This window comes from Suncus etruscus, chromosome X, assembly GCF_024139225.1.
Source record: "Suncus etruscus isolate mSunEtr1 chromosome X, mSunEtr1.pri.cur, whole genome shotgun sequence".
Classification (NCBI taxonomy): domain Eukaryota; kingdom Metazoa; phylum Chordata; class Mammalia; order Eulipotyphla; family Soricidae; genus Suncus; species Suncus etruscus.
Window position 1 is genome coordinate 104,998,064 of NC_064868.1, and position 16,028 is coordinate 105,014,091.

Below are 16,028 nucleotides of genomic sequence, written 5' to 3' on the forward strand. Positions count from 1 at the left end.
AGAAGGGCATTCCGGCTGCAAGTTTCTTCCCTCTCAAGGGCTTTTGTTTGTTAGCTTTGGGGCCACACCCGGCTGTACTCAGGGTTGATTCCTGCCTCTGCACCCGGAATTAATCCTGGCAGGACTCGGAGAGCTAGTTCTATGGGATGCTGAGGATCCAAAAGCCCAGAGTTAGCTTTCCTGGGTTAGCCCAGGCTAGTGCCTTACCCGCTGTACTACAGTTCCAGTCCCATCTCACGACGACTTTTTAAGTTTTTGGGTTACACCGGCAGCGCTCAGGGCTTACTCCTGGCTCTGAGCCCAGAAATCGCTCCTGGCAGGCTCAGGGACCGTGTGATATGCCGGGATTTGGACCACTGTCCGTTCTAGGTCAGCTGTGCTATCTCTCCGGCCACATTTCACGACGACTTCTAAGACACTTCGTTGGGGGTGGGGTTCGGATGAATAATACAGAGGATAGTTAGGGCACTTAGTCTTGCACATGGTTGACCCAGGTTCAATCCTTGGCAGCGCATAAGGTTCCCCCAGCCTCGTCTGGAATGATCCCTGAGCCAAGAGAAACCCCTGAACATCCCCGGGTGTGGCCCCAAAACAGTATCAACGAAAAAGAGATTTTTGTTTTGGTTTGGTTGAGGCCACACCCAGCGATGCTGAATGGAGTGTAGGGGGCGGGCGACTTCAGGCGTGACTCCAGGTGAAGTGCCTGGAATGCCTTTGACTTTTGAGCCATGTCTTTGTCCCATAAAGGTATTTTAATTTATTTATTTTTAGCTCTTTGATTTTATTTTTTCAAGTAATTGTTATTGTGACCAAAGAGAATTACGAATCTTTTACAGTAATGTTTAAGGTACACAGTGACAATGAATCAGAGCCATTCCCACCAGTGTTGTCCTCCCTCCATCCCTGTTCCCAGCATGCACCCCATATATCCCTCATTTGCCCCTCCCCGGACTGCTAATGTAACTGCTCCCCTCTGTGTATAGCATAAAGGTATTTTTAAAGTACCAAGGCCTCAGGAATAGTCCAGAGAGCACTGCTGGGCTTGGCCACAAAACAAAATAAAACATAAAACAATTTGTGGAAGAATAACCGGCAAATGAAGTTTTCCTATGGCGGGACGGGGGCTCTATATAGTACAGTTGAGCCAGATTCAATCTTTGATATCCCATAGAGTTTGCTGAACACCATCAGGAGTAATTTCTGAGCGTGCAGCTGTGAATAGCCTCTGTAATCCCTGAGCTTCACCGGTGTGGCCTCCCCTCTAAAAAGATGTTTCTCTACTTAGACTTTAAGTCACACCCTTAATCTCTCCCATCCATTCCACAGGAATAATTGTGGAGAGGTTTATCAGTGACACCCAAAGAAAGTAGTGCTGAGGAATGAAAGTGGATACAGCTGCCTACAAGGCAAGTGCCTTGCCAAACATCCCCTTTCTGGTTCTTCCAATAAATTGTTTTGTTTTTACGCCTGCTATGATCAGGGTTTACTCCTGGCTCTGTACTCAGGAATTTCTCTTGGTGGGCTCAGAGGACCATATCGGATGCTGGAGATTGAAGCTGGGTTGGCTGTGTGCAAGGCAAGCACCCTACTCGCTGATAGGTCTGGGGACCATATGGGGTACTGGGAATCAAACCTGGTTCAGTTGCGTTCAAGGCAACTACCTTACCCTACTAAATTATCTCTTCAGCCCATTTTATTCTGTTTTTATTTTGGGGGCACAACCAGCAGTGCTCAGGGGTTACTCCTGGTTCTGCACTCAGGAATCATTCTGGCAGGCTTGAGGGACTGTATAGGATGTTGGAGATCAAACTGAATTGGTTTGTGCAAGGTAAATGCCCTACCTGCTCTCCTCTTGCACTGCCCCCTTTTTATTTACTTATTTACTTATTTATTTATTTTGTTTTTGGGTCACACCCAGCTGAGCTCAGGGGTTACTCCTGGCTCTGCACTCAGAAGTTGCTCCTGGCAGGCACAGGGGACCATATGGGATTCGAACCACCATCCCTCCTGGATCGGCTGCACACAAAGCAAATGCCCTACCACTGTGGTATCTCTCCGCCCCCCTTTTTATTTTTATTTATTATTTTTGTTTTTTTTTGTTTTTGGGCCACACCCAGTAACGCTCAGGGGTTACTCCTGGCTATGTGCTCAGAAGTTGCTCCTGGCTTGGGGGACCATATGGGACACCGGGGGATCGAACCGCGGTCCGTCCAAGGTTAGCGCAGGCAAGGCAGGCACCTTACCTTTAGCGCCACCGCCCGGCCCCCCCCTTTTTATTTTTTAAATAAAATTTTATTGGGGATAATTGTAGTTCCACAAAAATGTAAGCAATAATGTAGAACTTTTTAAAAGAACTCAATTTCAGATATCTTATTTACCTTAATAGTAATATTTTGTGAAACTTTATAATACTTTTTTTTTTTGTTATTTGAGCCACATACGGTAACACTTAGGAGTTACTCCTGGCTCTGCCCTCATAAATCACTCTTGGAAGGCTCAGGAGACCATATGGGATGCTGGGGATTGAACTCTGTTCCATTCTGAGTCAGCAGCTTGAAAGGCAAACACCCTACCGCTATGCTGTCACTCCAGCCCAAAACTTTATCATATTGTTAAGACTAGTACATAGATACTGATCTAGTCAAGCTATAGAAAAATTATATCAGTTATGTGGGGTAAATTCTGGGGCTCCCTGGTTGGCTGGTGTCTAGGGATTGATGGCTGCCACCTGCAGTTTGTTTTCAGCAACCTGCATTTTGCGATATTCACTGTGTTTGTGTTCATGCTGATCCTGGAATGGAAAGGTCAGAGCAAGGAGCGTCCCACAAGAAACCAGACAGAGTAACAAGAAAATGTACATTTCAGCCAGGGGATGTTGAGCAGCCTCTTAGCTCTTGCTTAACTATCCACGCTTCTTGATCTCTGCTGCTTTCCCTGCCACAGGGTTGACTTCTGAGCAAAGTCAGTTAGTTAGGTTGCTAATTACTTAGAAAAGGTGAAAGAAAAATATAAAAAGTTATTTTACAGGTTTATGAAAAGTTAGTTGCTCACTTCCCTCCTACTCTTGCCATCTCCTGAATTCCTGATAACCATTTACTTGTTCTCCATTTCTATTATTTTATCATCCAAGAATGGTATATATTGGAAATGCACAAGATGATAGCTCAATAACTGGAGCACATGCTTTGTATGCTGTAAGCACAGTTTTGATCCCTGGTGCCCCATGGTCTCTTAAGCACCATCTGGATTCATCCCTGATCTCTAAGCATCAAGCCTGAAGTAGCTCATGAGCCTCACTAGGTGTGTCCCAGAAGCCAAGAAAAAATGGTATATAAATAATATAGCAATATAACATTTGTGAAATGAGAAAGCTATAGAATCGAGGAATTATAGGCTCAATTATTTTTGTTTGCTTTGGGGCTACACCTATTGGTGCTCAAAGGTTACTCCTGGCTCTGCACTCAGTAATTGCTCCTGGCAGGCTTGGGGGACCATAAGGGATACTGGAAATTAAACCCAGGTTAGACCTGGGTCGGCTGCATGTAAGGCAAATGCTCTATCCGCTGTGTATCACTCAGGCCCAGAATCAATTCTTATGAGAATGACTGCCAATATGTATGGTATAAGAACCTAAATTGATCTTGTGTTTGTGGAGATTTACAAAAGTAAATCTAGCATCATTTGTTGAAAAGACTCATTTGATTTTTATTTCTTTGACATTTTTTCAGAAATTATTGACCATAATGTAGGTTTTTATTTGTGGATTCTTCATTCTGTTCAGTTCATCTCTCTCTCTCTGTCTCTCTCTTTTGAGGTAATGGGTGCAAATTTAACTCACAGCCTCACATGTGCAAAGCAAGAGCTCCAGTGTTTGGAGCTGCATCCAGAGCTGTATCCCCACCCTATATCTTTCTACTTAATATCATGATTACTATCTTTTTTGGGTTTTTTTTGGGGGGGGGCCACACCAGTTTGATGCTTAGGGGTAACTCCTGGCTAAGCGCTCAGAAATTGCCCCTGGCTTGGGGGGACCATATGGGATGCCAGGGGATCGAACTGTAGTCCTTCCTTGGCTAGCGCTTGCAAGGCAGACACCTTACCTCTAGCGCCACCTCACCGGCCCCTTGATTACTATCTTAATAACTGTGGCTTCAAATATTGTTTTTTTTTTTAATTTTCGAGGGGGGGCAGTGGAGAGATACAGAATGGTAGGGCATATGCCATGTGCATGGTTGACTGGGGACAGACCTGAATTTGATTCCCGGCATTCCATATGGTCCCCTGAGGCTGTCAGGAGTCATTTTTGAGCGCAGAGCCAGGAGCGCTGCTGGGTGTGGTCCAAAAACCAAAAAAAAAAAAAAAAAAAAAAAGAGGGGGTGGCAGAGTGATAATACAGGTACGGCGTTTGCCTTGCACATGACCAACCCGGTCTGGACCTGGATTCGATCCCTGGCATCCCATATGGTGCCCCGAGCATGCCAGGGGTGATTTCTGAGCACAGAGCCAGGAGTAACCCCTATGCACCTCTGGTGTGGCCCAAATAAAATAAATAAATAAATAAATAAATAAATAAATAAGAGTTGTTGGGGGACACACCTGACTGTGCTTAGGGTTTACTCCTGGTTTTACACTCAGGGATCACACCTGGTGGGCTCTGTGTACCATATTGGGTGCCAGGGATTGAACCTGGGTTCACTGCATACACAGCAAGTACTCTACCCTTGTACTATCTCCCTGGCCTCCAAATTGGATTTTGAAACCTGGAAACAAATTGCTTTCCATTAGCTCTTTTTTTTTTTTTTGGTGGTTTTTGGGTTACACCCGGCAGCACTCAGGTGTTACTCCTGGATCTATGCTCAGAAATAGCTCCTGGAGGTTCGAGGGACCATATGGGATGCCGGGATTCGAATCACCGTCCTTCTGCATGCAAGGCAAACGCCTTACTTCCATGCTATCCCTCCCCATTAGCTCTTTTTCAATGTTGTTTTGGCTATTTTGGTACTGTTTGTTTTCTTGTACTTTTTTTTTGGTTTTGGGGCCACACTTGGCAATGCCCAGGGATTACTCCTTGCTCTGCACTCGAGCAGCTGGTGCTGATCTAGGAACCATAATATGGTGTCATGGGTTGAACTGAATTTTCGACCCATGTAAGGCAAGCACCTTAACCCCTGTACTATATCTCTGGCCTTCCTTGTGCATTTTAGATCAACTTGTCAAATTTCTTTGATGGAAATGCTGGAAATTTTATAGAGATTTCCTTTTAATTTGTAGTCCAATTTGGTGGGACATTTATTTGACCTATACTCAATCTCTGAATTCATGGCATGTAATTTCTATTTCTCTGGGCCTTTCCTTTCCCTTAGCAATGCTTTTCAGAGTTTTTGTCTACCTTTACTTACTTTTATTTTTATTTTTTTGGTTTTTGGGTCACATCCGGCGGCACTCAGGGGTTACTCCTGACTCTATGCTCAGAAACTGCTTCTGGCAGGCTCAGGGGGCTATATGGGATGCCGGGATTCGCAAAATGGGGATCGTCCTATGTTGGACTCATGCAAGGCTTACTACCATGCTATCGTTCCAGCCCTCATTTACTGTACTTTTTTTTTTTTTGGTTTTTGGGCTGCACCCAGTGATGCTCAAGAGTTACTTCTGGCTATACACTCAGAAATCACTCCTGAATAGGGGGACCATATGGGACACTGGAAATCAAACCAGGTCCGTCCTGGGTCAGCCACGTGCAATGCAAATGCCCTACCGTTGTGCTATCGCTCCGGCCTCTTACTGTACATTTTTGTTTGGTTGTTCTGGACCCAGTGATGCCTGATGGCAGTGATGCCTACTCCTATCTCAGTGCTCAGTCATTCCCTTAATGTGCATGCTGTGCTGAAAATGGAACCTGGGTCTTCTTTAGCATACAAAGCCTGTGTTTGGCCTGTTAGCTTTCTCCTCAGCCCCCATCTAAAATTTCTGCTAAATTCATTTCTGGGGTTTTATTGGGGGGGTCACACCTGGGGCTCTCAGGAGTTACTCCTGGCTTTGTGCTCAGAAATCACTCCTAGCAGGCACGGGGGACCATATGGGATGCCGGGAATCGAATCAGTCTGTCCTGGATCAGCTGTGTGCAAAGCAAAAACCCCATTGCTGTGCTATCTCTCTGGCCCCTCTGCTAAATTCATTTCTAAGCATTATATATGTAACATTTATTATATATAATTTTATTTTATATATAATAACTTATATGCATATGCATATATATATATATATATATATATATATATATATATATATATATATATATATATATATATATATATATTGGCTTTTGAGCCACACCTGGTGGCATTCAGGGACTCTGCACTCAGAGACCATATGGAATGCCAGGGATTGAACCTGGTTGGCTGTATGAAAGCTAAAAGCTCTACCCATTGTCCCATCCCTTTCCTCCCCCTTCAGTAATATTTTTTATTTTTATACTTACTATCTTAATTTTTTTAAATTTTGGGTGGTTAGTGCCACACATGATATGCTCAGGGCTTACTCCTGGCTCTGCTCTCAGGAGACCCAGTGAGGTGTTGGGTATCAAACCCAGCTTAGGTACATGCAAAACGAGCACCTTATTCACTGTACTCTCTCTCTGGCCCCTATTTTGTACACTTGCTGATTGATCTATCTGTGATCATCATGAACTGTACATGCTTCATTGCAGTGCTTGTCCAGACCCCACACTTTCATGGTGGCGGTGCTCACACACATGTGGTTACAGCATGTCAGAGACAATTGCTCCCCTCCAGTTGGGTCAGTGCTAGGGATTGAATTTGTGCCTTATCTATCCTTAGGTTTGCATGGGAGACCTCTGTGCATTTTATTCTTTTTGGTGCTATTGTGAAGAGAATTGTCTTTCTGATTTTATTTTCCCAGCTAGTATATAGAAGTGGCATTTGTTTTCTATATTTATCTCTTCTCTCACATCCTTAATAAACTCGCTTATTGGTTCAGTAGTAGCTTTCTATGGATTCTCTGTGACCTTTCATACTGAAGATTATTATCTCTTTCCAAAAGCCAATTTACTTCTTCCTTTCTAATCTGGAGAATTTTCATTTCATTTCTTTCTATTTTTTATTTCTTGGTTTTAGGACCACACCCACCAGTGCTCAAGGGTTACTCCTGGCTCTTTGCTCAGGAATCACTCCTGATGGGCTCAGGGAACCATATGCGAGCTGGATATTGAACCTGGGTTGGCTGTGTGCAAGGCACATGCCCTACCTTCTGTGTTATTGCTCCAGACACCTAATGTTCTTTTCCTGATTTCATTGCTTTAGAAGCTCCAGCATGGAACTGGAGTAAGTACAGGAGGTAAAGCATTTGCCTTGCGTCTTATTGACGCTGGTTCGATCCTCTACCCCACATAAGTATATAAGCACTGCTGTATGTATGTATGTATGTATGTGTGTATGTATGTATGTGTGTATGTATGTATGTATGTAAGCACTGCTGGGAGCCAGTACTGGTTATAGAGCCAGGAACAGCCCCAAGCACCAGTTGTATCCCCGAATCCTCCTCAATCAATGAAATAACTTAGAAGAATAACTATTATACTCTGTTGTGCATATAAGAATAGATATCCTTGGGGGCCAGAGTGCTAGTACAGTAGGTAGGACACTTGCCTTGCACACGGGCAACCCAGTTTCGATCTCCAGCAATCTATATGGACCCCATGAGTAATTCCTGAGGACAGAGCTAGGAGTAACCCGTGAGCATGACTAGCTGTGGATCATTCAAAAAGAATAGATATGGGGCAGGAGCGACAGCACAGTAATAGGGTGTTTGCCTTGCAAGTGGCTGATCTAGAACCGACCTGGGTTTGATCCCTGGCATCCCATGTGGTTCCCCGAGCCTGCCAGGAGAGATTTTTGAGTGCAGAGCCAGGAGTAACCCCTGAGCAATTCTGGGTGTGGCCCCAAAACAAAACAAAAAGAATGGATATCTTTACTTGGTTCCAGTAAAGCATTCACCTTTCCATTAGTGATTCTCTGATACTGTTATGATATGCATTCTAGAATTTCCTTGCACTTTTTTTTCAGTTCAAGATACTTGTCTTCCATTCATTCTTTAAAAAACATTGTGGTAAAATAAACTAATAAAATTTTACAATTGTGACAATTTCCTGTGCCCCAATTTCATGCTGTGGTAATAGTACATTCACATTGCTGTGCAATCACCAACCTCATTTACCTCGCAAACATTTTCATCTTCCCAAACTGAAATTCGGACCTACTGAAAAAATAACCCAGCCCTGACAATCACTATTCTAGTTTGTCTTTATGAAACCATGACTATTCAAGGTACTGCACATTAGAATCATATACAATTTATCTTTTTTATGATGGGCTTCTTTCAGTCTAATGTCTTCAAGGGTTACCTGTGTTGTCATATGTGTCAGAATGCTTTTCCTTTTTAAGGGCGCATGATATGACAGTGTATTTTTGGACACACTTGATTCATTCAAATGTATTGTCATATGAATATCACTATCATGTCCATTTGGGCTGCTATAATCAACTGTCATGGACTAGATAGCTTATAAACAATAAAAATTTATTTTTCACATTTTTGGAGATTAGAAGTCCATGATCAGCCGCAAATCAGATGAGAAAGTTGCATAGAAGACCAACAAGCAGGCCCGGAGAGATAGCACAGTGGTGTTTGCCTTGCAAGCAGCCAATCCAGGACCTAAGGTGGTTGGTTCGAATCCCGGTGTTCCATATGGTCCCCCGTGCCTGCCAGGAGCTATTTCTGAGCAGACAGCCAGGAGTAACCCCTGAGCACCGCCGGGTGTGGCCCAAAAAAACAAAAACAAAACAAAAAACAAACAAAAAAAGAAGACCAACAAGCTTAGTGAGCCTCAACAGTAACATGGAAGGCTCAGCTAGCAGCATCCACAGCCCAGTAAATCCTTAGATGATGACTTTAGTAACACCACTGAGAAATAAAACAATTATTACAAATTGACCCTTATTGATGTAAGAATTTTTTTGGGGTTTTGTGCCACACCCAGAAGTGCTCAGGGGTTACTCCTGGCTCTGTGTTAGGAATTACTCCTGACAGGTTTGGGAGACCTTATGGGATGCCAGGGATCAAGCTTAGGTTGACCATATGCAAGGCAAATGTCCTACCTGCTGTACTATCACTCTGGACCTGATCTAAGTTTTTTATAATTCTGTTTGGATATATATATACACATATATATATATACACATATATATATATATCGCAAATGTGTTTATGCCTGCTAGTGGGGCATGATAGGGTGGTGGATAGGAAACTGGGAACACTGATGGAGGGAAGGTTACATTGCTTGTGGGAGTGGTGGTTGAACATTTAATGCCTGGAACAACTGTACTATGAACTTGATAAATCACAGTGTTATAATAACTTTTTTAAATATAGAAGTTCATGATCAGGGTCTGGAGTGATAGTACAGTGGGTAGAGTGCTTGTCTGAGTGCTGCTGATCCAGGTTCAATCCCTGGCATTCCCTATGGTCCCTTGAGCACCGCTAGGAGTAATTCTGAATTCTGAGCCAGAGTAATTCCTGATCACCACCAGGAGTAATTCCTGAATGCAGAGTCAGGAGTAACCCTTGAGAACCACCAGGTGTGCTCCCCCACAATGTAAAAAGGAAGGGAGGGAGGAAGGCAAGAAGCACTTAGGGAAAAAGTCTTATAATGAAGTGTCTTTTATGTCAGTATTGATGGTTGAAGGCCCTTTTTCTGATTTCTAGCTTGTTTCTTTTCACTGTTCCTCACCTGGCAGGAAAGGCTAAGGGGGGGTCTCTGGGATCTCTTATAAAAGCCCTGGTTGCGTGGGGCTGTAAATAGACAAAGGATTTTTTAAATAATAATAATTTATTTTAGCACCATGGTTACAAACATGATCATAGTTGGGTTTCAGTCATAAAATGTACACCCCTATTCACCCCTATTCACTAGTGCAAACTTCCCGACACCAATGTCTCCCATTTTTCTCCCCTCTCCCCACACCCTGTCTTCGGGACAGGCATTCTATTTTTCTCTCTCACTCTCATGGTCATGGTAGTTGTTAGTTTAGTTATTTCTCTAATTGCACTCACCACTCTTTGTGGTAAACTTCATATCATTGGCCAATGCTTCCAAACCTCATCTCTATTGTCTCTGGGATTTATTACCATACTGTTTTTTATTCTTTTTTAGATATTAAACTGATAAGAACAGATACTACATTTGATCTTAGCCAAAAGGCCAAGAAGCGATACCATACTGTCTTTTATTTTTCTTAAATCCGACAGATGAGTGAGACTGTTCTGTGTCTATCTCTCCCTCTGTCTTATTTCACTAACATAATAGTCTCTATGTTCACCATGTATAGGCAAATTTTATGATTTCATCTTTCCTACCAGCTGCATAGTATTCCATCATGTATATGTACCACAGTTTCCTTAGGCACTCATCTGTTGTTGGGCATCTGGGATGTTCAGATTGTGGATATTGTAAATAACACTGCAATGAATATAGGTGTGCAGAGGGCATTTTTGTATTGCGTTTTTGTGTTCCTAGGGTATATTCCTTGGTGTGGTATATTTGGATCATATGGGAGCTCAATTTCCAGTTTTTTGAGGACTCTCCATATCGTTTTCCATAAAGGCTGGACTAGGTGACATTCTCACCAGCAATGAATGAGAGTTCCTTTCTCCCCACATCCCCACCATCACTGATTGTTCTTGTTCTTTGTGATGTGTACCAAAAGCCAGACAAAGATTAAAGCCCTTGACTAGCCTGGGGCTGCATCTTCACTCTGGTTGAATCTTGGCACATGTAGTGGTTCCAAACACCACCAGCTGTGACCTCTGAGCACAGAGCCAGGAGTAGTCCTTGAGCATCACTGGATGTGGCCCAAGAACAAAGGAAAAATACCCGATCATCTATAATAATTAAGTTTAAATTGATTTTTCTTAGAAGGTGAGGTGGGGCTGGGGTGGGACAACACTTTGGAGCATTTGTGACTTTGGAGCATTTCCCATTCTGATGGGAAAATTACACAGTAATCTATCAACCTCACTGAGGGATGCTAATGCAGATGGTATGGTTGGAGCTGGAACACTATGCCTGAAACTATCAGTAATAGTAAATCATGGTTCTGAAATAAGAACTGACAAAAATATTACAGTGAGGCTGGATAGGGCATTTGCCTTGCAAGTAGCCAATCCGGGTTCGACTCCCCAGCATCCCATATGGTCCCCCATGCCAGTCAGGAGTGTTTCCCGAGTGCAGAGCCAAGAGCAAATTCTGAGCACCGCTGGGTGCCCAAAAGCAAAAAAAAAAAATTACAACGACTAAAAATAAGTTAAAGCACTGGTCCTATTTACAAGGGCTCCATCTATATTATCTAGTTCCTTTCTTATGTCTAACTAATAATTAGGTTAGGGCCATCACCTTTGGGTGTTAGGATGAAAATGAGTTTTAGAAGGGCAGGGTAGGAGTGGGTAGGAGAGGGAGGAAACCAAAACATTCAGCTCACAGCACCAGCTTTTGGATACTATGAGTAGTGCTATGGTATGGTTATGCCAATATTTATATCTATTGGAATTCCTGCCTTAAATTTGGGGGGGTATATACAAACATGTAGAAATGCTGGATTGTATGCTAATTCTTTCATAGTTTGAATACCAGATACAACATCCCCATAGCTGTCTCAGTCTACATTCTTACCCGCAATGGACAGAAGCTACATATCCTTACCAGTATTTGTTTTCTCTCCATATTTATCTCTGCTTTTTCCTCTACTTCTGCCTATATTGGCTGTCCAAATAGATGCAGATTATTCTTATATTCTGGGTATAGATCTTTATTTATTAAGGTGACTGAATAATAATACAGAGAAATCAGTAGCAGTGAGAGAAAGTTTGTTGCTCACACTCTCCTAGAAATGAGAGGCCAAGTTTTTGTGCTTTAATAATTCCAGAGTGCAGTAGCAGACAACTAGACAGTAACGCTATTGGGCTGGCTGAAATGATTCAATGTGGCCATTACTAAGCTGTTTACATTGTCCTATCTTGCCTTTCCCATGGAACTCTTCAAGGCTCTGGTCTAAATCTGTCCCTGCCTCAGAGTGAGTGAGTGAGAGAGTGACTGCCATCACTCAGTCACTCTTATAAATGAAGACCTGGGGCCAACATTGGTATCACAGGAATTCTGATGGGAAAATTACACAGTAATCTATCAACCTCACTGAGCCTAAGCAGTAGTTGGCTGAACTGGCACCATTCACATCCTAGTAAGTCTTTAGACACTGACTTTTTATATCTATGGAAAGATATAACAATCATTTCAAATTGATCTGTGTTCTTCTAAGATTTAATAATTCCATTTGCCTTGATGTTGTAACAAACAACATGAAGTAAATTTGTGTCTACTAGGAAGCAGGCTATGGAGGTGGGGGTGGGGGGAGATTGGGAACACTGTAAAGGGGAGGTTACAGTGTTGATGTTTGAACATTTAATGACTGAAAAATGACTATATTATGAACAACTTGGTAAATCATGGTGTTTTCTTTTGGGGGGGGGGCACACCCGGAATGGTCCAGGGGTTATTCTTGGCTCTGCACTCAGAAATCACTCCTGGCAGGCTTGGGGGACCATATGGGATGCCGAGGATTGAACCTGAGTCTGTGCAAGGCAAACGCCCTACCACTAGGCTATTACTCCAGCCTAATCATGGTGTTATAATAAAAACTAGGGAGAAAAGACCTGGGGCCTATAGGACTAGAGATCACATGAGGCTCTTGCTTGCCTTGTAAGAGTTCATCTTAAGTATGATCTCCAGCACCCCATAAGGTTTCCTAATCCTCACCAGGAGTGATCCCTAAGCACAGAGCCCTGAGCACAGCTGGATGTGACTCAACTTTCCTCCCCCCAAAAGAAAAAGACCTGGGCATAGGATGATTGGTATAGTGAGCAGAGTGTTTCTGTTCCAGACTACTCTGGGCTTATTTATGGGGTTCGTCAAACAGGGTGTACTGCTTGGGTAGTCATGACGTGCTGCTGGCATTCAGGAATTCTGGCCATCACTGCATTACATTATAGTGCCACTAACTTCCTATTAAATCCCAGAGCACCTTGAAGGCACACACACCCCTGGACACTCCTTATTCAATTTCAGAGGCTAAAGTCTAAGTAGGTGGTTACTCTAAGTGTCCAGTTGGCATTTTACCTTGGAGAGCTTCACCACTGGATCACAGCCAATTTCCCTTGTTTGACAATGTCTGGGCTCTGGACAATGACCTATTAGGATCACTCATTTTACACCTCTCCCCCCTCACTAAGAGAGCTGAAAAGGGCTCCCTCTGATGGATCTGAGTTTTCAACCCAGTGACTGTCACTGGCTCTTGGACTCCCTCCACAGATACAACAGGGGAATGACCTCCTGGTGGAGTCCTGCTTCTGCACTCAGAAATCATTCCTGTCAGTGCTCAAGGGACCATATAGGATGTCAGGAATCCAACCTAGGTCAACTGTATGGAAGGCAAGCACCCTACCCTTTGTACTTTCTCTCCAACCTCTGGGAACTCTTAAAAGCAACATATCCATAGCATGACCTATGGACATGCTAAGTGTCTCTTTAAAACAAAATTTACTTTTATTCATACTTAACCAAGAAATCAATTTATTTACAGAAGTCTCAATTGTGTAAAGTGTGGGCCATAGAGTCACTTTCATTCCAGGCATAAAAGTTCAGTGTTCAGGCTCAATAATGCTTTTGGGCCTTCAAGACCACCCCAGTGGTAAAAAAAATGCAGTAGTAGAGTTTGAAATCAAGGTCTCATAAATACTAGGTATTTGTTATACCACTGAGTCTTATGTCTGACCTTAAAATCAAAACGTTTAAAGGTAAACTTTTGGCCACCATTGCCATCCTAGGTGTCTACCTCAATGTTTGAAGTTTATTGGAACACAATAAAAAGGAAGGCCACCACTAACAGCAGATATCATTGGGCACTTATCAGGTAAAAAAATTCAATGAAAAACAAAAGGGGATATTTATGGGGTTACTTTCCTTGCATGTGGCCAACCCAAGTTCTATCCCTGGTACTACATAGTACTTTAAGTGCCCCTGGTATCAGCCCCTGAGCATGACAGGGTGTGGTGGTCTCTACCTCCTCACAAAGCAAAAGACAAGAGGGAACGATTATCTGTTTTGAAATATGAAGTATTTGAGAAGAAAAATTGTTTGAGGGGGAAGAAAGCAGTATGCTTGAGTTGTCTAGTCCCACTTTTGTCTCCCCCTTTCCCCTCTTATTAACCAAAGAGAAAAACTAAGTCCAAAACAGGGAAGGGGAGTGTGAAGGCTGGAGCAATAGTACAGCATGTTAGGCAGAATTTGATTCCCAGAACTCTCTATGGTCCCCAAGCCCACAAGGAGGAGTGATCCCTAAGAGCAGAGGCAGGAGAAAGCCCTAAGCACTGCCAGGTGTGTGCTTCCCCCCCCCCCATAAAAAGAAAACCAAAACAAGGCCAGAACAACAAAACAGGGAGGGAATTTTTTTAAATTGCCACTTTTGGCAGCTATAAGCTCAAGGGGTAAAAACGAGAACTTTAAACCTTATATACTGAGTAAATACCAGGTCTAACAAACATAATGATAGCCCCAGATAACTTATTGATTTAAAAATAAGCCCTGAGCTATAGCAATAGCTCAAAGGACTAGTGTGCACATGCTTTGCATGCAAAAGGCCTGGGTTTGTTTCTCAGAACCATATGGTTCTCAGAGCAATGCTCTGGTGTAGCCCCTGAGCGCCACTGGGTGGGACCCAATAACCAAAAAAACAAACGAAAACATAGAGCCAAAAGGTACAAGTCTCTAGATACCTGGTAAGAAAATAAAAGAGAAAATTAAATTATATGTACTATTTTACTATAAATATAGATGGATGGTTTATATAGGTTATATATATAACTTTATTATGTATAATTTAGTTTAATGTGTAATTGAATTAAATATAACGAAATTCAATACAACATATAATTAAATTAAAGCATAGTCCCATAATTTGAATCAGTTTCAGATTCAAAATTTAGAAACCAAATTTATATACTAAGGAAATAGAAGAATTTTTAAAAGTTTTAATTGGCTTTGGACATCTGAAACATTGGTTCAAAATTAGCTTGAAATTTTGATAAAACACTTCCATTGATAACATCTTTATGTAATTAGTCAATATGGGGCTCATGTTATAATTATACCCAAAAACCCACTCAAACGTTGTATGCCTTAAGAATATTAAGCATAAAACAAGGGAGAAAAAGGGTCTGCTTAACTCTTTCTGTAGCCTTGCCTACAATTTCCAATCTCTAAATACCCCTACCATAAATGAATCTAACTTTGGATATACTGATGATAAAATAAATACAATCAGAGTAAGTCTTTGGTACTGATAAATTAGTTTAGTGCAATGCAACCCTACAGGCTTCTAGTTAAATAGTTAAACTGGTACTGGAGATATAGTACAGAATTAAGACACTTGCATACATGCAGCAGACTGAGGTTTCATCTGTGGCGTTGCACACGGTTCTTCGAGCACTGTCAGGAGTCACTCTTGATCACAGTGCCAGGAATAGCTCCTAAGCACCAACCAGGTATAGCTCCACCCCCCAAAAATTAATCTGGCCCAATATAAGTTAACAACTGGCCTCTTGTTTCTTGGGGATGACAAGTAAGAATAGCACTGGTTGTCTTCAATGTTACAAATCTTTATTTACAGTTCGCAATAGATTAGCAGCAACCTTTCTGTTCATAACAGGGGCCCCAGCAGATCCCTTTCAGCAGCTGTCTTGGGGTGCCAGCTACCTTTCAGGGACTCTTCCACTTCTGCAGCATTTTCTCTCCAGCAGCTCTCTTCCAGCTGCAGCATTTTTGGGGTGGTGGTGGTGGTGGTGTGTGGGTTTGGGTCACACCCAGCAGCGCTCAGGGGTTACTCCTGGCTTTGAGCTCAGAAATC

At 42.6% G+C, this 16,028-nt stretch overlaps 1 protein-coding gene and 1 pseudogene across 1 annotated transcript in view; one reads left to right on the forward strand and one right to left on the reverse strand.

Annotated features, from left to right (window-relative positions):
• APLN (apelin) overlaps window positions 1–16,028 on the forward strand; it is a 552,821-nt gene that overhangs the window by 60,096 nt on the left and 476,697 nt on the right. The window lies entirely within an intron of this gene.
• On the reverse strand, window positions 10,191–10,288 carry LOC126000030 (uncharacterized; annotated as a pseudogene).